Source organism: Cupressus sempervirens, chromosome 4, assembly GCF_028749045.1.
Source record: "Cupressus sempervirens isolate cs-2001-9-10 chromosome 4, ASM2874904v1, whole genome shotgun sequence".
Lineage (NCBI taxonomy): Eukaryota > Viridiplantae > Streptophyta > Pinopsida > Cupressales > Cupressaceae > Cupressus > Cupressus sempervirens.
In genome coordinates, this window is record NC_143121.1 from 816,390,971 (window position 1) to 816,414,414 (window position 23,444).

The 23,444-nt window shown below is 32.6% G+C and overlaps 1 pseudogene; it reads right to left on the minus strand.

The window, feature by feature from the left end:
• Nucleotides 1-2,105: 2,105 nt before the first annotated feature.
• LOC149563890 (putative pectinesterase 53) lies at nucleotides 2,106-9,951 on the minus strand (annotated as a pseudogene).
• Between the last annotated feature and the right edge of the window lie 13,493 nt (nucleotides 9,952-23,444).

Sequence of the window (23,444 nt, forward strand, 5' to 3'; positions counted from 1 at the left end):
AATCATCTATAGTCCTAATTGATAAATCAAATAATCTATTATTTATCAATTAAATCCTATTCTTCTATCTAATTCCAAAAATCCCCATTTATTAAATAAATCTATTTGATAAATGAAATCCTCAAATTCAAAAACCCCTAACCTATCTCTAATCCTCCATTTAGCCTAATCCACCCCATCCACCCATACTAACTAAGCTTAACCACTAACTCACCCACCCTCATTAATGCCATCCACTTGCACATCTCTAACATCCCTAATCTAATCCTAAACCCAAGCCTAATCCACCCCCTAATGTTGTCACATTCCTTAAACAAGTTTAAGACTTTCCTAATCCAAACCAAAGTCTCCCCTCAAAAAAACCCAACCACTAAGTCATGAGTGCTCTTACAAAACATAAAGACTCTTACAAGCCCACTCATGACTCTTACACCCATCTTCCACACTCTTCCCTCTTCCACACTCATTCCTCTTACATCCCTCTTACATACTCAACCCCACTCATCATGACTTTAACCAACCCTTAACCCTACCCTCTCACACTCATCCTCCTTGTGACAAGTGTCACCTTCCCATTGGTGCTAAACAAGGACAATCCATGTGCTCTCCTTTGAGTGCATCCTAGCCCTCCTTAAGCCTTCATCCATCCTTGCATCTAAGCCCTCCATCCCTCTACCCCTTAGCCTATAAATTGAATCCCATCCCAAGCCATTTCATCAACAATCTTTGAGCTAAAGTTACCATGCTATTTTGAGAACCAAAGCCATCAACCATACCCTTATAATGCCAAATTGAGAGCTCACAAAGCTACCAATTTGCCATTACCCATCTCCATTGAAGCAGCTTTTGAGCATCTTGAGCATACATCCACAGCAAAAGGACACATCTACAGAATCAAGAAAGCATGGAGTGTTTTCTCTTGTGAGGTTTGCACTTCTTATTTTCTTTCTTAGTCTAAGCATATATGTGAATTTAGTTTTTGGTTTGTGAATGTTTACTTCATTTGTTAATGTTCTTTGCATACTGATTCTGGTTCTACAATGCTTAGCTTTCAATATTTTAGATCAATCTTTTTATTATATTATCACTCTTTTTTTTATTACATCATCACTCCTTTTTGGTTCTTGATAAAAATATAATTGAAAATAAACAGAGTAGTGCTTAGTACAAAATAGATATTTATTATTAGTACTCAAAAATTTAATAAATAATAAATAATTTGTAAAAATAGTTAATCAATAAGAAAAATAAGAAAAAGATCGTAAAATCGATTATATAATATTACAAACTCACCCAATGCAAAGTCTAAATTTTATATCATATAAAATTAACACTTAGCTGTAAGTTTAGAATACTTGGGAAAATTACGTTCAAACACCATGCAACGTAAGACGCAAACCAAAGTAGCAGTTAGAAACCCTAAGGGTCCGTTTGGTGAGCGGAATAGGAATACGTATTCCAAAAATTGTGAATTCCTTGTTTGGATGCACCAAAACAGGATTGGAATACAAAGCAAAAATGGAATACGTATTCCATTTTTGGCCCAAAAATGGGGTTTTGCAATTCCACCAAAATAGGTGGTATTGGAATACGTATTCCTATTCCATTTTTTTCTATTTTAGAAAACATAAATTTGCAGGTCCGCGAATTCCCATCAAACATTGGCTAAACCAAACGGAGAACAGGAATACGTTATATTCCAGAATACGTATTCCAGAATAGGTATTCCAGAATATGTATTCCTATTCCGCTCACCAAAAGGACCCTAAACATTACAAAACCAAGAGTCTTACATGGAAAGAGTTTTACATGGAGAAACTGTCAACCAAACCGTGAACCGAGCACATGACTATTGTAGAAGGAAGCATGAATTGAAATTGTAGCAGAGCGCCCAGAAGATGGAAAAATCAAGGATACCTTGGAAAAACTATGAAATCCTTGAACACAACTTTCTAACAACTCTCAAGATACATGGAAAAAATGTACACTAAAACAGACGATCAAAAAACATTTAGTACAAAGATGAATCTTTACTGTGCATTCTTTCTCACATGGTGAATATATCCCTTGGCGGAGAAGAATAAATGACAGTCCGGAATTCCACCTTAAAATCCAAGAATGGGGTCTAACCAATGTGAAGCATTGATGAAGCTCCTATCCAGGTTCAGTCTCGCTTCATCACGTGTCAATTGCGTGGTCCATCCTGATTTCATTGCAATCGCTGCTCCTCTGCCTTTGCACTCATGCATTCCATAGAACGCAGTCCTGACAAAAACAAATAGAAATAATTTTTCTAAATTCCCACAAATGGTCACAAAAGAACTGAAAACTATAGAAAAGCTAAATATTTCCGCAATAAGCAATTCTTCACAACTTCTAGTATTCCATCGTTGATCAAAAGTACCAAGAAGACCTTTTGCGGTCGGGATGACCAAAATCACCGAAGCCCCGTGGATCATTATTAAGATCAATCCGAGACTTTATGATAGTAACACTAGAGAAATCACCCCACGTACGGCCTAGTAACGGATGCCCATTCTCACACACATCGCATCTCACAAATGCGAACCCAGTTGTCTCGCTCGCTGCCTCCCTCTTTTGTGCAACCACAGCACCCCGACTTCCACGGGCGATCAAATGACAATTCTGCAACATCAACAATGAAATTTTCATTAGATAAATTGTGAGTTGAACAATTAATTGGACTTTTAAGACTTAAAAAGTATTCATTACAAACGTTTCAATCTAATTTTACCTCATAAATTGACCTCCAATTGCCACAGATGAAATCTACATCACCTCATATGGTGCAATTTAGGAAGTAATGGGTGCCTTGGAAGTCAAGAGAGTATCTTGACCACCGAAAAATTCACATCGAGAAATATGGCCCTCTCTCCTGTTGCTCTCAGTGCCACAACTTGTCTATATTCAGTATGTTCTGGAAACTTCGCTATGTTTTACATTCAGAAAAGGAAAAACAAATATAAGCCATGTCCACAACCATATATCAAATTTACAAGTCATTCTTACATTCACAATTTATTTTCATTGCTTCAACTACTTCCATATAATATCAAATACAAAGGATACCCACTATCTTAAATCAAATTTACAAGCCTTACCCACTTTCATACTTTACAATTTATATGGGTGGCCCCAATTACTTTCATATATCGAATATAAGGAACATCACAATCATACCTACATTTACACTTGTTATAGATTGCAGAACAGCTTACACATCACACAATATAAAAATCAACTTAATTCTTCTCTTAATATATACTAGACCTTTGCTAACCCAATATTGCCTCAACTACTTTCATACATCAAATCTATCAAATATAAAGAATGCCCAAAATCATGACTCAAATGTTCAAAAACTTAATTCTTCTCTTAATATATACTAAACCTTTGCTAACCCAATATTGCCTCAACTACTTTCATACATCAAATCTATCAAATATAAAGAATGCCCAAAATCATGACTCAAATGTTCAAACAACATGAATATTCTCATGGATTTTCCTACATTACCATACCCACATTCAAATATGTAATGCTAGCCATAACCACATTCGCAATACCTACTTTCACATATCAAATTTACTCCAATTTTGGAGTTTCCAATCATAAAAATGAAAAACATTACAAGAAACATGGGAAGTACCCAGAAAGAAATGTTAACTGCAACAAAGTCATCATAATCCACAGCGACTGAAGCACTAAGGTAAGTTCCCATATTCCAAGTGGAATTGTCATGATAAGCCTTGTCCTTCCTGTTGATATGGTGAAGGCCAACGGTCACTTGTTTTCTTCCCTCTAATAAGCGTGTCTCTTGGTTTCCTGAAACCTTTCATATGTAATATCATTGGAGCCTTTTTATATGCTACTTCTATTCATTTGTAATATCCTTTTTTACATATTAATCCAATACTCTGCAGTTTGGACGTAGCCACTATTGTGGTGAACCAGGATAAATCTGGTGTTGCATATTTTTCTTATTGCATCTATTTTATTTCTCTGTTTAAATCCTCCCAATTGGTATCAGAGCCTAGTTGTGCAGATTGGGAAATCAGTGTTGAATTTTTTTGAAAAGATGGAGGATATGAAAATAGAGAAATTTATAGGCAAGAATTATGGCCTATGGAAAGTGCAGATGTGTTCCTTGCTAGTTAAGCAAGACTTGGCTCTTGCAATTGAAGGAAAGTCTAAGAAACCATCTACAATGTCTAATGAAGATTGGGAAAAGATGGATGAGAAGGCGATGGCATCCATTTTTCTCTCGCTAGCCAAAAAAACATCTTGTTCAATGTCTCAAATGAGAAGTTAACGAAAGAAGTTTGGGACAAACTTCAGAATATGTATCAAACAGCATCGGCCGCAAACAAAATATTCATTGTGAAGAAACTTTACCAACTAAACATGAAGGAAGGGACTACGATGTCCAATCATATAAATGATTTGAATACCCTACTATGTCAAGAAAGCTCGGTTGGTATGACTCAAGATGACGAATCCAAAGCCATCATCTTGTTATGTTCTTTACCTGACAGTTGGGATCCCATCGTTACAGCTGTAAGTACTTCAAACTCTACAAAGTCAAAGTTGGCCTATGACGAAGTTGTTGCCACTTTATTAAGTGAAGACATGAGAAGGAGTAACAAAGACTCCTCATCCGATGATGCTCTCACTATGGTCAGCACCGAGAGAAGAGGAAGAGGCCATCATAGAGGAAATAATAATTACAATCAGCACAAAGTCACCCAATCATTCAAGGTCAAGAGGTAGGAATGGAGAATGTTGGTTTTGTGGTAAGCCTGGCCACACAAAAAGAAATTGTCAGGCTTACAAGAAAGCACAAGAAAATGTAAGAAACATGGAAGCAAATATAGCCTATGAGAAAGATGAAAGCGCTTTAGTTCTTTCTACAAGTGACACAAAATTAGATTCTTGGGTGATAGATTCTGGAGCTTCTTTCCATGCTACTTCATGTACGAATTGTGTCACAAACTACCACGAAGGTCAATTTGGAGAGGTATTTCTTGGAGACAACAAATCTTGTGAAATAGTTGGCAAAGGTGACATTTTGTTACCATTGGAAGATGGAGGACAATGGTTGTTAAAAGATGTTTGCCATGTTCCCAAATTAAAGCGAAATTTGATTTTCATTAGTCAGCTTTTTGCACAAGGATATTATCCAACCTTACATCCAAATACTTGGAAAGTTACCAAGTGTTGGAGAATAATTGCCAAGGGAAAAAAAAGTTGGTAATCTTTATCTTCTTGTGAAGCCTACTGAAATAGGGGCTGCTATGATAGTCATGGGCAGCGATGCATCACTTTGGCATCAAAGATTAGGCCACATGAGCAAAAGGGGCCTTGAGATAATGCTCAAAAGGGATCAACTGTCGGGTCTCCAATCAGCAAATTTGGAATTTTGTGAACATTGCCTTTACAAAAAGCAAAAGCAGGTCAGCTTCTTGAAAGACAGACATAATCTCATGGAAAAACCATTGGAACTTGTAAACTCAGATGTCTTTGGTCTAGTTGAGGGTAAGCTCTTTAGGAGGTGAAAATTTTTTTGTTACTTTCCTTGATGATTGTACTAGGAAAGTATGGATATATATGATGGAAAATAAATCCGAATTTTTTTCTAAGTTTAAAGTTTTCAAAGCTCTTGTTGAAAACCAAAGGGGCCACAAGATCAAATGTTTAAAAATGGATAATGGAGGTGAGTGTTGTTTGCTGGAATTCAACAATTATTGTGTAGATAATGGTATTCATAAGGTGAAAGTTGTACCCTACACCCCTCAAGAAAATAGGGCAGTGAAAAGACTCAATAGGACAATAATGGAGAAAGCTGGGTATATGCTTTCAAATGTGGGATTGGGAAAAGAATTCTGGGCTGAGGCATGTAATACAGTCGTATATCTCATTAATCAAAGTCCTTCTTCAAGGTTGAACTTTTGAATTTTGGAAGAGGAATGGAAAGGTAGAAGAATTTCATACTCTCATCTTAAATTTTTTGGTTGTCAAGCCTTTGTACATGTACCCAAAGAGAAAAGAAGCAAGCTGGATCCTAAATCTGAGCCTTGCATATTCGTTGGATATGGAGAGGATCAGTTGGGCTTCAAGCTTTTGAGTTTAACTAAAAAGAAGATCATTAGGAGCAGAGATGTCATCTTTAATGAGAAGGTATTCCCTCATTCTAAAGACGAGACTCCTAACAGAGAATTCATTCCTTTATTTGATATAATGAGTAATGGCACCCACTCTTAGCATGGTAATACGCAGTTGTTGTATCCCACAAATAATCCCTCTCTTACATCAGTTCTTGCTCCTGCCCCTATCTCTTCCTCAGAGGATACATGGCATACTGAACAAGAAGATTCCCTCTTCAACTCGAGAAATTATGAAAATGAAAGTGTAAACTCAAAATGGTTTACTAGCATAAATAAATCAAATGCTCAGCCTATATATTCACAATCTCAGGTTTATGAAATTGAATGGTTTCACTACCAAGGTAATTGTCTAGGAATAAGACACAATGGCATAGACAAAGATTCTTAGCAATTTGGGTTGGGATTTGACAAGTTACCAAATAGGTTCTCCAATCTCTAGGGCCCGCACTCCACTTCATACAATCAAAATAAGTCTACACAATATGAGACATTGCTTATGGATAGCAAAAGACATCTACAGTCAAAGAAACATGGCAATAAAGATGTGGATGAACATACACAGCATAGTCAAGACAATGAAGACTTTTTCTTTGAAGGAAGAAAACTTCATTTTGAACATGTTAATTCATAGGGAAATTTGGAACACAGACCACAGGTTGAATATGTTAATTTGCATACGCAAGTAGCAGAAGTCAATTCGCAGCATAGAGAAGTTAATTCGCAGGGTGCAAGTAATCTGTAGGGTAATCACTATGAACATATGTCATACTTTCCTCTTGACTAGAACCTTGGCAATCCTCAAGAGCAATTTCACACAAAGGAGGTAGTTTCACGGCATCCATTCTCTGATTCCACTCACCCTTATCATTGCAGGTTTGAAGGAAGTCACAAGAAATAGTTTTTTACCAGCCCGCAAGATCAAAGGAATAATGGATACAATAAATTGCCTCCCCAAATCACAGCGACCATGTTATTAATGACACTACACGAGATACTTTTTCTCCATTTTTCGACCTTGGTTGTGATGAATCTTGTAGGCATTTAGACTTTGTCTCCCCTACTAATAGTCTTGGCCAAGCATGTTTTGGGCATCAAGATAAGGCTTCTCCATTCAGCCAGTCTGAGGATTATACACATAAAATGCCCAATCAAGAGTATGATAAAATAGAGAAGTAGAAGATTACTTCAAATCATGAAAATAAAAGTGATGTTTAGTCTTTGAGTGGAAAAACTACAGTCACCAGTTCTCCTTTTGATTTAGTTCAAGCTCAACAAAGAACTTAAGGCCACAATGAAGAAAGTCTACTAGAGAAAGGAGAATATGAGCCAAATACTTTGATTATGAATTATTGTATGCTGAAGAAGCAAAGCCTTCAATTCTAGTTTTAGAATTTTCAAAACCATCTACATTTAAAGCAGCTCTCAAAGATGTCAATAGTGATAAATGGCAAATAGCGATGCATGAAGAAATGGATTCTTTACTCAAGAATCAAACCATGGATTTTGTCTCTCTTCTACCTAATCGAAGACCACTTAGGAACAAGTGGGTATACAAGTTAAAAGAAGAAGCAAAAGACAACAAATGCTTCAAAGCCAGATTGGTGGTAAAGGGATTTGATCAAGAGAAAGGGATAGATTTCAATGAAATCTTCTCACCAGTTGTCAAGATGACAACTATCCAAACTATTCTGGGATTAGCAGCAGCATGGGATCTTGAATTAGAACAACTTGATGTGAAAACTGCATTCCTACATGGTGATGTAGAAGAGGAACTTTACATGGACCAGCCTCAAGGGTTAATAAAGAAGGGACATGAACATCTTTATTGCAGATTGAATCGTAGCTTGTATGGCCTCAAACAAGCCCCAAGACAATGGTATGTAAAATTTGATCGCTTCATGGCTGAGCATAATTTCACAAGATGTGAATCAGACCCATGTGTCTACTTCAAGAAACTTCCGAGTGGTGGGTTTGTCATCCTTCTTCTTTATGTCAATGACATGTTAGTAGCTGGCACAAACAAAAAAATAGTTAATGAGTTGAAGCAAAAATTGGCAAGTAAATTTGCAATGAAAGACTTAGGGGTGGCCAAAAGGATTCTTGGCATGACAATCACAAGGGATAGGAAAAAGAGGGAAATCACTTTGTCTCAAAATCAATGCATTGACAAAGTTGTTGAAAGATTTGGCATGGCTGATGCAAAAGTAACTCCTATTCCTCTTGTTGGTCACTTTTGATTAAGTTCTAAACTATGTCCAAAAACACAGGAAGAAAAAGAATTTATGGAGAAAATTCTCTACAAATCAGCAATTGGTAGCATTATGTATGCCATGGTTTCTACTCGCCCCGATATTGCTCATGTAGTGGGAGTTGTGAGCAAGTTCATGAGAAATCTCGAAAAAGCTCATTGGGAAGCCATCAAATGGATGCTAAGGTATCTAAAAGGTACTTCAGATTATGCCTTATGTTTTGGTGGAAACAAAGTTCAGCTACAAGGTTCCATTGATTCTGATTTTGCCAGAGACTTGGATAAATGAAGGTCTACCATTGGTTATACCTTCACATTTGTTGGAGCTGCGATCAGTTGGGCTTCATGGTTGCAACATTGCATTGCTCTTTCTTCAGCTGAGGCTGAATACTTAGCTCTTTTCAAAGGTGCAAGGGAAATGATTTGGCTTTAGCGGTTACTTGGTGACTTGAAAGGTCATCAAAGTGAATATAATTTGTTTTTTGACAATCATAGTGCGATCTTCATGGCACATAATCACTTATCACAACGTCGCTCCAAGCATGTTGATGCACATGCTCACTTTGTTCGTCATGCAGTCAAAGAGGGCAAGCTGAATGTTGTCAAGATTGATACCAAGATCAATCTGGCTGATATATTCATGAAGGTTGTTGCCAAAGAGAAGTTCGATTGTGCTAGAACTTCTCTTGGGCTTGTGAAGAAAAGATAGATCATTCTTTGAGCAGGGTATTGTGTGATCAGTTGCAGCATTGGTTGTCCTTCAGGTGGGAGTTTGTTGATATGGTGAAGGCCAACGGTCACTTGTTTTCTTCCCTCCAATAAGCATGTCTCTTGGTTTCCTGAAACCTTTCATATGTAATATCATTGGAGCCTTTTTATATGCTGCTCCTATTCATTTGTAATATCCTTTTTTACATATTAATCCAATACTCTACAGTCTGGACATAGCCACTATTGTGGTGAACCACGATAAATCTGGTATTGTTTATTTTTCTTATTGCATCTATTTTATTTCTCTGTTTAAATCCTTTCACTTCAATGCGATGATGCTTTTCCCGATTCCGTCTCCTACAAAAGCAATAAATGGCTTGTTGGGAGGAATAGTTACTTTCTCCCTGATCAAGAATCATGGCAGTCCACAAAGCTTAAACCATTAGAATCACAAACAAGAAAGGAAAAAGAATCACAAAACCAGTAAAGACCAGCTCGGATAGAGATCAAAACCCTGGAAGCATTGTTCTCCGGAACAGAGTCAATAGCTTCTCGAACTCTTCGAAAATCTGCAACACCATTTTTGGCAACGGTCAAGATCTTCCATGGCTATTTACCTTGCACTACTCCACCGTGCTCGACATAATCTCTTCTTTCTTGAATGGAGTCAAGCCACTGCTGGTAGCTGCCTGCAATATCAATCGTTTTTCTCACACCATGATGATGATATCCATTTTCATGTGGAGCGGCTCCTGAAAATCCAATCAGAAGAAAGAAGAAGAACAGTGTGACGCGGATTTTCTTCATCCTCAGCCGCTGTAGTAATACTCGAGGGAGCAAAAGAAAAAGTAATTTTTCGGCTGGTTTTACGAGAATGGGCAGACTAAAATCTTTAAATTCTGCTGAAATTCTAATATATTCACTGTTTGATTCACAAATTTTTTTGTCTACTTTGCTTTCTGCAGGTAAAAATGGAACACTATCCATGCAGGCACTGCACTGATATATTTTCATTTAAAATTAGATAGTTACAATTCAACTGCAAACTCACTTATGTTTTGGTCATGTTTTAATCAGTATATTAGGAATAAATAAGATAAATATAACTTCTCCATAATCGTAATATTGTGATTAAGAGTAATATTTTAAATTGCATTGATAATATTTTCATTTAAAAATAGATAGCTACAATTAAACTGGAAACTCGTATTTGGATCAGTAAATCAACAAATAAATAAAATAAATATAACTTCTCCATATTCATAATATTGTCAAAAAGATAACTATTTATAAATTAAGTATGTTTAGTTCTAAGTACTTCGCATTCAAAATATTATAATAAAATATTTGATGCATTTGAAATATTTTAAATTATTATTTTAATATTATATAAATTTAATTGTAATCATATAATCTTAATTATAACTCTCTTCAATCAAATAGAAATAAGATAAATATTATAGTAAAAGAATATTTTCTTAAAAATATAATTTTATTTAATTAAAAAATCTACATTATCATTTTAATCTTTTAGTTAGATATTTGAGAGTAGGTGGACGTAATCTTTGAATTAAGTTGAGATTCTAATATAATCCAATTGTTTATTGCAAATAATAAAACCTTAACTAGTATCACACTCATAATTAAAATAGAACAAACGCTATTGATCTAGTCATAACTCAACTTTTAGGCACAATTGAACTTTCAGTTAGTATAGAAACAAATATAAACTATAAGTAGTAAAATAAAATAAATGTATTTAGTACTTTATAGTCATAATATTATAATAAAAAACATATAAAATAAACTTAATTATATATACATTAATATATATACATTAATATATATATATATATATATATATATATATATATATATATATATATATATATATATATATATATATATATATATGTTACTTTGTGCCACTTGTTTGTTTTTGTTTTGCTCGTTTTTATATATATTGCCCGCTTATTCGTAAGTATATATGGATATTTATATATTTTCATTTCTAATTTAGGATGGGAGTTCTTTGATATTTGGACGCTTGTTTATACTATCCACTTACATACTTACTTAAACATATAGATTGAGAGGTGTTTGTTCTTTTGTTTTAAAATTTTTTTCTTTTATTTTATCTTTTTATTATTTTTTGTATGCATTGCAATTAATATATTAGGTGTGTCTTGGGTGGTTTTGTCTCCCCCATGCTCGTTTTTGTCTGTTTTTATTTTGACTTCTTTTGACTTGCGTTGGGGCGTGTGCAATCCCTCTCTTCTTGGTCTCCTTAAATTGTGACCCTATGCCAAATCTGCTTCTTACTTAATTTGACATCTCTTGCTCTCTCTTCCTGATGATGGATCACGTAGTGTGATTCGAAACGTTGATGAAAAATCTCTACACAATCTATTCCAGAAAATCAACATTATAAATCATGGATTGTGGAAATCTGATTGCATTAATATAATTATATCTATGAAAAGTACTCCAAATAAATACTTTAACTAAATTCACTTACTAAAATTTATATAGCTCTTTTTACAATAATTAAATTTTATTTGTATTTTTTAATATATATTTATTCACTACTTAATGTTCACCTACACACATATTAGTATAATAATATCCAATAACTTTAAAATAGTGTTCATAAAAAAATGATACAATATTATGTCAAAAGATATATTTTTTTAATTATTATATAGAGTATTACACAAGAAAGTGCAGCTTCTTCCCCACAATATTACTTAAAAACACTTTTTTTTAAAGTATATTTAATTGTAAATATTAGTTACAACTAAATTGTGAACTCACGTTTACATTGTATATCAACAAATAAATAAGATAAATATAACTTCTCCATGTTCATAATGTTGTGATAAAGATTAATTATTTTTTAAGTATATTTAGTTGTAACTACTTTGCATTCATAATATTATAATAAAATATTTCATGTTTTCAAAATATTTTAGAATATTAATTTTAAGATTATATGAACTTAATTTTAATCATATAATCTTAATTATAACTCTAAATTTTTATTTTTAAAATATTTTTTAATTTAATGAAAAAATTTACATTATCATTTTAAAATTTTGATGGAGGAAAAGAAAATTAACCTTTTAGTTAAATTATTGAGAGTAGTACACTTGAATCTTTGAGTTCATTTGAGATTCTAATATACTCAAATCATTTGATTAACAAAGACATGTCCACTTAGCTCACTTCAAGGTTGTACTAAGATTGCAAATAATAAAATCCTAACTAGTACTACACACATAATAAAAATAGAACAACACTATTGAAGTATAATATATTACAACTCAACTTTTAGTCAATACATTATATATATGTATGTGTGTGTAATAAAATAAAAACAAGTGCCATATAATGGCTTAGTACTTACCTTAGTTTTAATAATTTTTACTATAAATCTAATGTTAAAATAATAAATTTATCATAGTATATAAAATATTTTAATCAACATAAATATTATATAGTTAAGTTCTATATATATACACTATTATAAATAAATTATAATATGAAAGTAAAAATATTTTAATAATAATATAATAGTGTTTCTTAAAATATTATATAATATAAGTATAGATAATATTTTTAAAAATATTTTAGTTGAATGAGAAAATATCTTAAAATAGAATATTTAAAATATAAACATCTAAACTAACTTACTCACAAATAAAAATATTTAACTTCGATCCTGCACATATAAGACTCAAAACGATTTACCCAATCAAATTATCAAAAATATTTAATAGAAATTATGAAGTTAAAAAACTTGCATCTAACTATGCATTTTACAATTAAATTTCAAAATGATAAATTTAAACTCATAAAAACAATAAGTTTTAATCACGAGTTAAGGCATGAAATGCAAAAATTGTCACAATAGTACTTAGCCTATCCGCAAGTACTAATAAATATATTTAGTAGTAAGTACTCTATACTCATAATATTGTAATTAAAAAATACAAACTAAAATTATAATTATATCTAGTGATAAGTACTTTAAATAAATACTTCAACTAAATGCACTTACTAAAAACTCTACAACCTTTCTACAATGATTAAGTTTTATTTATATTTTTTAATATTTATTTATTTGCTTAAATCTACAATCACATATTATTATTATAATATCTAATAAACTTTAACATAGTGTTCATAAAAAACCATGTTCTAATATTATGTCGAAAGATATATGTCTTCATTACTATATAGAGTGTTGCACTTTATGATATACCACTTTTATTAACATTACTCATGTACTAGAAAATTGTTCATAATATAAATAGAAATAGCATTACTCATGGTGTCTTTTTTATGTAGAATTAGAAGTTGTTCATAAGCCCAAAAAAAAAGTTAACAATTTATTGTAAAAATGGATAAAAATTATTGAACTTGTAGAATTCAAGTTTTGGTAAGTAAAAAATAAAAATAAAATAAATAAATGAGTTTAATCAAAAGTACTAGATTCTATGGGTTTTCTATTGTATTTTATGTGTAAAAAAAATGATGAGGTCTTCTCTATGAGTGGAAGGTCATCCTCTTAGAAACAACATTTATTATTTACCTTAATTTGAATTTTATTTTTTTGGTCCTTGTCATCAAGAGAAGGGATTATATTTGAAATGTGCACGAGAAGTCAAACACGAAGACCAAAACTTCCAAAGATGCTCTTAAATAAGCCTAAAGGATCCTAGATAAATAAAATTTATTGTAGCAACCTACTACTAGAGCCTTTCATGCCACCAAATTCTTGTATGGAGACAAGGGTCATGTTAAAAAGTAAATTCCTGCACCAATATAATTTGGGGGGTGGGGGGGGATCATATATGTGCTTAAAATAACTTAAAATAACTTTGCCAAATCTAAAACATGTACTCAAAAGATGCAATGACATAGAAGATAAACATGCACAATAACACCATATTTGTTAACTAAGGTAATCCTTGATCAAAGGGAAACCAATGGGAATGATGCCCATAAGATGATGTACTAATTTATAAAAGTTCCTTGTGAAAGAATAAACTTTGTTAGAGATAATAAGACATAATCAGTATATATGACTCCTTGTTAGGGGACTTTCAATCCCTGTTAAGAGATTCTAACCCTATTAGGAGTTGATAGGAAGACAATTGAAACCACTATCCAAATTGCTTCAAAATTGTCTTCAATAAAAAATTTTTGGGATAACATATCCATCTACATGAACTAACTAAACAATAAATCCTTTGCTAATATAGTTCCTTTTAAGTTCATTTTACATTCTTAACATCAAATTCTACTCTAATCTTAGCCGAATTTGCATTCAAGCTAGCATAAGCAATAAAAATCCACAATGGATACTCAACCACAAGAAAGGTATCCTTCATTTATACCAAGTCCTAAAACAATTATTGTGTTTTCCTTGAGGTTTTCTCAATTTACAATGAATAGCATATTCCCACACTAAGATATTGTACCACATGTTACATTATAATATACACTTCTCATAATGATATTAACAATAGTCAACCTCCTGAGAACAATGGGTTGAAAAAACATCACCAATCTTCATAGAATGAATATCTAATTCTAACACATTAACCATAGCATGTTGAACATGCCTTCAACCATAATTCAATCTTTTTGAACAATCTTCAGCCTCACCAAAAGGATACAACATAGATACTAGTACCCTCTTACCAAAAACTTGCTCTAAGAGTAGTCTCAAGAAAATCTCTATTAGCTCACACAAGTTTTCATATCACTTTCTCTAAACATATACAAAACATCAAAACACATTCTTAAATACTCATCTAAGCTTGTATAACATAACTCTTTCACCATGAACCTTGTTGAACAAATCTTCATCTATAACTCTTATTAAACTATCCATAAAATTGATATGTTGACATTAATGAACAACATTGTCATGAATGCAACACATAAGCACTCAATCATCTCTCTGATATACTAACCATCTCTCTGATATACTAACTATCTCCCCCATATAGCCATACCTTTAATAGAATTAAGAATTCATACTTAACAGATCCCTCTATAGGTGTCTTTGTTATCAAACTTAACTTGCAAATGGCTTTAATTAATGATGCAAAGAAGTCTAGGCCAAAAAGCACTATAACAAAAAAAATCTAATCTTCCTTCTTATGATTTCCTTAATGTGTAGTTCATGATATCTAGTATAAGAAATTAGGGTTTTATTTTACATATTTTATAATGGTAAAAAGAGGGCTCCATTTTCCCATTTGACCCTAATAGTAAAAGAGAAACTATCAAAAGACAAATTTTGTGCTATTTCTAGGTCTCCAAATGTTGTTCATGAGGAAATCCTAGCTTTTGCATGCTTATGTTTTATAATATTAGAACTATACCCATGTATGGAACTTTATTCCCTATGCCATAGAGCTTACTAACAATTTCATTAGGGTTAACAAAATTGAAACCTTGCTTCCTCACATTGACATTAGGGATATTGTTTCTTTGAATCTCGAAATCCAGTTTCCTAAAGTTATTCATTTTGATGTTGAATATCACCTTTTTTATTTCCCTATAACTTTCTTGGGTAGAATTAACACATATTTTTGTGTGTAGAATGGAGGGCTACATGTGAAATTCATGCCCACTAATAAAAGGGAAATATAACTTGAATTCATAAATATGTACATCCAATATTGGTAACCCTAAGGCCCACTATGAAGTTGGTTAATATTTTCTATAATTCCTTCAAACTTGAATTTATTAGTAAAAATCTAAATCTCCTTAAAGTTTCTTGCTCTTCTCATAGGATCCTCTAATTTTTTTAAATGATAAGATTCTTTCTAATGTCCATACTCTTCTTGATGTTTCCACCTTAAAGTTTATGTTAGATCCTAGTGCCCTCTAGCTCAAGAATGTGACTAAGAATTGCTTCCAAACTATTCTTCAGAGGATCAAAAGGCTTTAAAATCTATATTTTAGTTTCATCAATGTCCTTATTGTTGTCTCTTCCTCAACCACTTGCTCTTCTTTTTTATCTCCATGTATTTCATGATAAGTTAGCACCTCACTCTCCTTCCTAGAGATGATGTAAATATGGATTTGAATAAGGTCTTGGGTCTTGATACCATGAGGAATATTGGGCTTAGGTTTTAGTCCTCTAATAATGTGTTAGTTAAGTTTGATAATAGTAAAAATAAGTGGCCCTATAATGGACATATGGTGTTGATAAGAAGCTTTCACATGACACCTAAGATGTTTTCATAAGGTTCCTAAGGGGTCATAATGTGTTTTAATGGGTCGTATGGCCCATGAATGCATCCTAAAGTCTTTATGACCCAATATGACCCCTTAAGATGCATAATAATACATCTTAGAGGTAGTAAGGGGTCATAGAACATAGTGATATTTCCTAAGGTGTCTTAAGGGGTCGTATGATAAATTAATGCATCCTACAATCACATATGCCTTGTTGGGAAGTCTAAGAATACATCTTAAAAGTCATAAAGAGACTCAATAATGCATCCTATGACCTCTTAAGACACCATAATATGTATTGGAAGACATTAATGTACGTTAGGTTCCCTTAAGACACTGTAATGCATACTACATCCTCTAAGGTATTATATTAATGTTATCAAAGGGTCCTAATATTTCTTAAGGGGTCATAAGACCCATTAATGCATCCTACAAACCCTTATGTCCCATTATGATCCTTTAGAAAGTGTAACAATAAATATTAGGTGGTGCAAGGGTCATAGGACACATTAATGTGTCCTAAGGTATATTAAGGGGTCTAATGATGCCTTAATATATCTTATTATCCCTTATGACCCCTTAAAAATCCTAAGAATACATCTTAAAAGTTGTAAAGGATATTAAGGGTGTAAAAAAATCAATAATGCATCATATGAGCCCTTAATGTTTCTTAGGACCACTTAAGACACCTTGATGTGTACTAGGACACATTAATATTTCTTCAGACCACATATGAAAAATTATTATGTACTACAACCCCTAAGATGCTTCCTTTATTTAGGGGCTCTAATGTGTATTCAGGGATCATATGACACCTTAATATATCTTGCAGACCTTTATGACTAATTAGGTCCTCTTAAGAAGCTTAGTAATTAATCTTATGGGTTGTATGGGGCCTTAAGTGGTCATAGGACACTTTAATGTGTCCTAAGGTTTCTTAAGGGGTACTATAACTCCTTATGACACCTTAAAACTCCTTAGGAAGGCTAAGAATGTTAACATTATAGTCAAGCTTGTTTATTATTAGCACACACTTATTCAGATAGCTAATAGCTACCGAGCTTATTGTATAGTTAACATTGTTAGCCAAGTAATTCAGGCTCTATCAAGTTCTATAGTTGCTACCAAGTACCAGGAACAACATTCAGTTTGCATCAAGAAGTTTCTACCAAGTTGGTGATTATCAGTGTAAACCAAGCTTCATAGTGTTTACTAAGTTTCTCAATGCAAACCAAGTTCTACAGTGGTTATCGAGTTCATAGTTTTAGTGATGTGAATCTAGTGTTGATGGAGCCACATAGTGTTAACCAAGTGAATTAGTTTATATCAAGATCATAGTAATAGTGTTAACTGGGCTATGCAGTGTGAATCAAGTGATTTAGTTTATCTTGAGCTCGCAATAATAGTGTTGACTGAGCTATGCAGTGTGAATCAAGTGATTTAGTTTATACGTTGATTTTCATAGTATTCACTAAGTCACTAGTGCAGAATGAGTTTAGAGTAATTAGAAGTGATCATTATGTATTAAGCTTCTATGATGTCGAGTGTTGACAATGGATGTAGAGTATCAAAACCTCATCAAATTTGTCTTCAAAACTTGAGTACTAGTAGTTGGGCCGACTTTGATGAATTGTAATTTGGATTGGTATATATGTAATGTATTGTACCACATACAAAGGTATGGAATATGATTATCAAATGTGACATTAAAAGGAGAATTAGTGTGAGGTAAAAGGCTATAGTAGTATAAGGAGTAGCAAAGATTTATCAACCACAGTAAGGTGATTATTACACTCAAAGGAATCTCATTCAGTAAATCAAGTTGCAGATCAAAGATCAGCCACTAGTTCATCCTAAAAGGTGGAACAATTAAATCCTTTCACAAGGTAGACTTAATAGTCTTTTGTAAATCTCTTTATCAAGTGCATACTTCATTGTATGTTTGTAAATCCTTTTACAAGGTTGACCTAGCAGTCCTTATTGCTCCTAACAGGGCAGATCATCAAAAGTGATTAGTTTAAGCCTGAACAAACAAACTTTATACTATAGTACTAAAGCTTGTGGGTATCATCACCACCCCAATTTTACTTTCTATTTGGAAGGTTTCTAGGTCACCATATTGTGTGTTAAAGTGTTATGAATATTTTAATGCTTTTCATTTTTCATGCATGAAATTAAATTAGAATACACATGAAGGATTAATTTGTAAATTAAGATAAAGTTGTTTACTGATTCACCCCTCCCCTCTCAGTAACTTAGCCTATCATATATTTCCAATAATTATTATCAGAGCTATGTGGTTCTTAAAAAAAAAGTATAAACGCTTGAGCAAAGATCAGAGGCAATGGAGGTATTCAAACTCGATAAGGCTATTTACAATGAAAAGCTAGGTTTGGAATTAGCTATTGGGAAACTTAAGAAAGAAAAGGAGAAACTCTCTCAATCCTTGAAAAGAATAAAATATCTTTCAGTACAAATGAATGAAAAACTCTACATTGAAGAAAGAATTGAAGACATCCATTCAGAAAGTAATTCAAATGAAGGAAATGAAGTAATTAGATAACTATTAGAAAAGAATGGTAACCTTCAAGAAGAAGTTAGAAAACTAAAAAGAGAGAAAGAAATTCAGTCAATAAGATTGTGTGAATTCATGGAAGAGAAAATGAAGATAAAATAAGAGATGGAAGAAAAGAACAATGAAATTTAGCATCTATCCCTTCAACAGGAAAACTTCATTTATCATCTTACCAATGCAAATGAAGAAATCATGAATCTAAGATTAGAGAATGAAAGTTTACAAAATGATCTAAACAGTGAAAAGAAAACCAATGAAAGAATGATGAAATCTCAAGTAGAGATGAATCAATTGAATGAGCAAAGCCAATATAGATAAAAGGGAAAAGCAAGAATTGGATATATAGAAGAAGGTGAATCACCCAAACAAGGAGCTCAAAAGAATCAAAGACCTACTTGCAGTCACTATGGGAAGTTAGGTCATACATCAAAAAAATGTTGGAGTAATGTCAAAGTAAATTTAATGGAAAATGCTAAAATTGTAATCATCATGGTCATAGAGCTAATGAATGCAAAGAGAAACCTAAATTTGAAGGCAAATGCCACAAATGCAAGAGGCATGGTCATAAATCTTCTAAAAACAAAACTAAGATATTGAATCCAATAGAATAGATCATAAAAGCTATATTTGGTTGGAACTACAAAACTTGGTGTAGATGTCACTACTATGGAGAATTTGGACATATTGGAATAAACTGTGCAAAAGATCACATGAGGACAAGAGACACCACTAGAAGATGTTTCATTTCTACATAACTTGGACATCTTGCCAAGAACTATATGAACACTAAAATAATTGGAGATGAAAAGAAATCCAAGGTTGACAACATTAAAAAGCATATGAGATAGCAATAGATTCCAAAATCTTCTGAGAATGCAAGTCTGAGCAATGAAGCACATGTCACTCAAGAATTAGGTGACTCAAGAATTCTACATGATCTCCCACAAGGAGAACTAGAACTAAGATTATGAAGAAAAAATCTCACATTAGTTCCAGTCAATAGAAATGAAAGATCCATATCAACATTCAAGATGCAAAGGGATCATTGAGCATCTAAAGAAATTCCAGACATTACCGAGCTAGGTTGGGTTGCAAGACCCTACCGAGCAAGGTATGGAGTTACTAAATTGTTGTGTAGACAAATAGTCATGGATGACTCTATGGGGCAATTAATGCAAGCTAAGTGGAAGATAGTTTATCATTGAGCAAGTGACCATACTAGGAATTTATGGCAATTTAAAGGAAAAATTTGATAAAAAGGATGAAATCAAATTCATTTTTCATTGGGAATTTTCAAGAGCTATTTGTGAAGAACGATCTCTATGCATTAGAGTGATCTATGCAATTTTTTGTCAATTTTTTTTTTGCATTTTTTGATACCGTACCAAGTGATGGAATCCTCCAGTAGCAAGACAAAGAAAGGGTCCAAAATGCTAGTATGAGGAGTCGAGTGTAAAGCACCAGATTTCAATTGAGTCTAGCTATTATAGAAACCCTTGATCCAACTAGAGCTTAGTCTCAAATTCCATCTAAGCTACTTTTAATAAATGATATTCAATCATATTTTAATTATACAATTGAAGATATAGGAACCTTGGATGAATCATTGGAAAAGTTATGTGTGAATGGTGCGTTAAAACCAGAGCATCAACACCTAGAAGTGAAGGGTTTAACCCACATTCCACACATGCCCCAAGATTTTTAGATAAAGTGGATAAGAGTTATCCTTAGCCATGTACATAATAGGCAATTATGGTTGGAGAAACCTATTTTGATAATAAAGAAAATGATTCATAGGATCATAGGACTTCCAATGCTGGCTAAGGCAAAAACCACCAAAACCCTAAGTTGGGTGGAACTAGAGAAGAAAACCCTTTCTGAATGGGATGGAAGGGGTATGAAGATCAATTGTGTTACTGATACGGAGTTGAAGTTTGGAGTTCATGTAATTGCACACAAGATATACAACTCCACTCATCTGAATAGTGCATCATGTAAAGCTATAGATCTCACTTTCAAAGTGATCAAGAAAAATATGTCCTTTGACCATGCTAAGTTGATGTTGAATCAATTCAACAAAAATATGGAAAGCATCAGAACTTCAAAGAATAACCCTTGTAAGTTTGATTCACTCTTAAACTATTTATCTTTCTTTGTACAAAATTTCTTCCCATCAAAAGGTATAGTTGTAAGGAGAAAAGATGTGCCTATTCTTTATGAAATCAATGAGTATATAGCAGAAATGGGAGAAAATTATGTCTGTATCGGGTATGTGCAGGATCATGGTCAACCAAACTATGCTCTTAAGTGGCAATAAAAAATTAGAAAATCAGGGTTATGTTAACTTGATGTACAATTTTCTACTTGTTATTTACTTTATATCAAAAGGTTGAGAGAAAAGTATCTCTAACGAATTGAATCTAGTTTCTAAACTACTAGGACTTATCTATAAAAATAAAAATTGATTGGTCAAAATTTTGAATTTTAATGCAATATTACAAAAATTTCAAAACAAAATAAGAAGTAGATGTATGTCTGACCCCCTTAATCAAAATCAAATCATAATATATTTTAATAATATTCTAGATATATGTAGTAGACTCATGCCTATATGTGACACATATTTTTGGGTATTTTTATTCTAAATAAACAATAATTAATTAATTTTTGACTTTAGTACTTTTGGAATAAAAAAAATTTCATGTCTGACCACCTTAACTAATTCAAAACTCTACAAAATTCAAATTTTCATTTTTTCCCTTATAGTAGAAGAAACATAGAATGTGATGCATCTTTTGGATTTAAAAAATGTTGTACCATTTGAAAGTTATAGTTGTTTTTCAAGTAGTGTATCAGCCAGCACTTTATATGTAACTCCATTAGAAAATAAGTAATAATTACTTACTAAAGTCATAATTTGACAAACCTTACATTTATGGAAAGGTAAGAACATTCTTACGAAACCCTTTTCATTTCATCAAATTTTGGTAAAAAAAATCGTCAGCTACATGTTAGAAGTGAAAATCACATAAAAATAGGCCAAAAGCACATTTTAAGGATGTTTTTAAAGTTGGCCATATAGATTTGGTATCAAAAGATATAGTAGACCTTATAAAGATATTAATTGTTTTCATTTAGTATTAGGGTGGGTGGGAAAAAAGTTGGAATAGATTTTGAAATGATTTGAGATATTTCAGAACTACAGATTTTTCAGATCGCCACTTTTTGGCACACCGTGATCCTGCACATACCCTATCATGGAAAAATATTTTGAAGCATTTAAGGGTAAGATGAATAATAGATTTAGAATACCTAAGAAACTTGTAGAAGACTACAAAGATGATTTTTTTTTTATGGTTGATTGTGATAAAGTGTGTGTGTGTGTGTATATATATATATATATATATATATATATATATATATATATATATATATATATATATATATACGAGTAGTCAGACCAAGAATTGTATTGGTCAAGCCTTTAGGTTATGAGGTTAATATTTATGAAACCAAGGACATAATTGAAGCATTGTTAAATGAACCTATGGATCCAAAGGCCACATAGTTTGGAACATATGAGGAAGCCAAAGCCAGAATTGAATTAGAAATAAAACTTCCTCAAGTTGTCAACAAAGGTAAAAAGAAGATAGCTAAACTAAAACAAACTAGTTGTACTCTCCTATTGATAGAAGGTAAAGGAGATGACATAGAAGAAGATGAAGAAAAATAAAAAGAAGAAGAGCCGACAAAGAAGAAATGTAAGATTATTATAAGAAAACATGCCAAGACATTTACTACAACATTTACAAGAAGGTCATCGAAGAAGAAACTAAAATTCGGTAGTGAAGTAGGAGATGTAATTTTCAAATGGCCTTTGCCCATATTTCAAGAAAGATTGAAACAAACTGATTCTAGTGCCAACATAACAAATTTTAGATCGTTGAAGTATGAAATCATAAATGCAGAGGAGAAGTAGCAAGTTAAAGACATGGCCATAACAAAGCTAGGCAAATGGAAATACTCTCCAAAAAAACTTGCAAAATAGATTCCCAATGAATTAATGGAAAGAATTAAGCCAAGAGGGGAGCATGCAAAGAAAATTGAAAAAGAAATATATGATCAAACTTTGAGGCAACTCATGTCAAGTCTAGGTGATAAAGAAGTGAAAGAATTCATCAAGAAGAATGAAGAAAAACTTACTTTGAAATTCAACTCTTGTCTGATATTTATCAATGACATTGAACATGTGGTAAGGAATGCCACTAACACATGGAAGAAATCTACAATCTTCATAAGAAAAGTGATTTTGTTTTCATTGCCAGTAAGAAAGAAGATGATGGTGCAAATGATAAGGAAGAGGACATTGATGATGAAGAAGTAACAAATTATGAAAATATAGATTATGAGGAACAAGAATAGGAAGCTAATGAGGAGAATCTTCCTAAGATTTAGAGCATTGAGG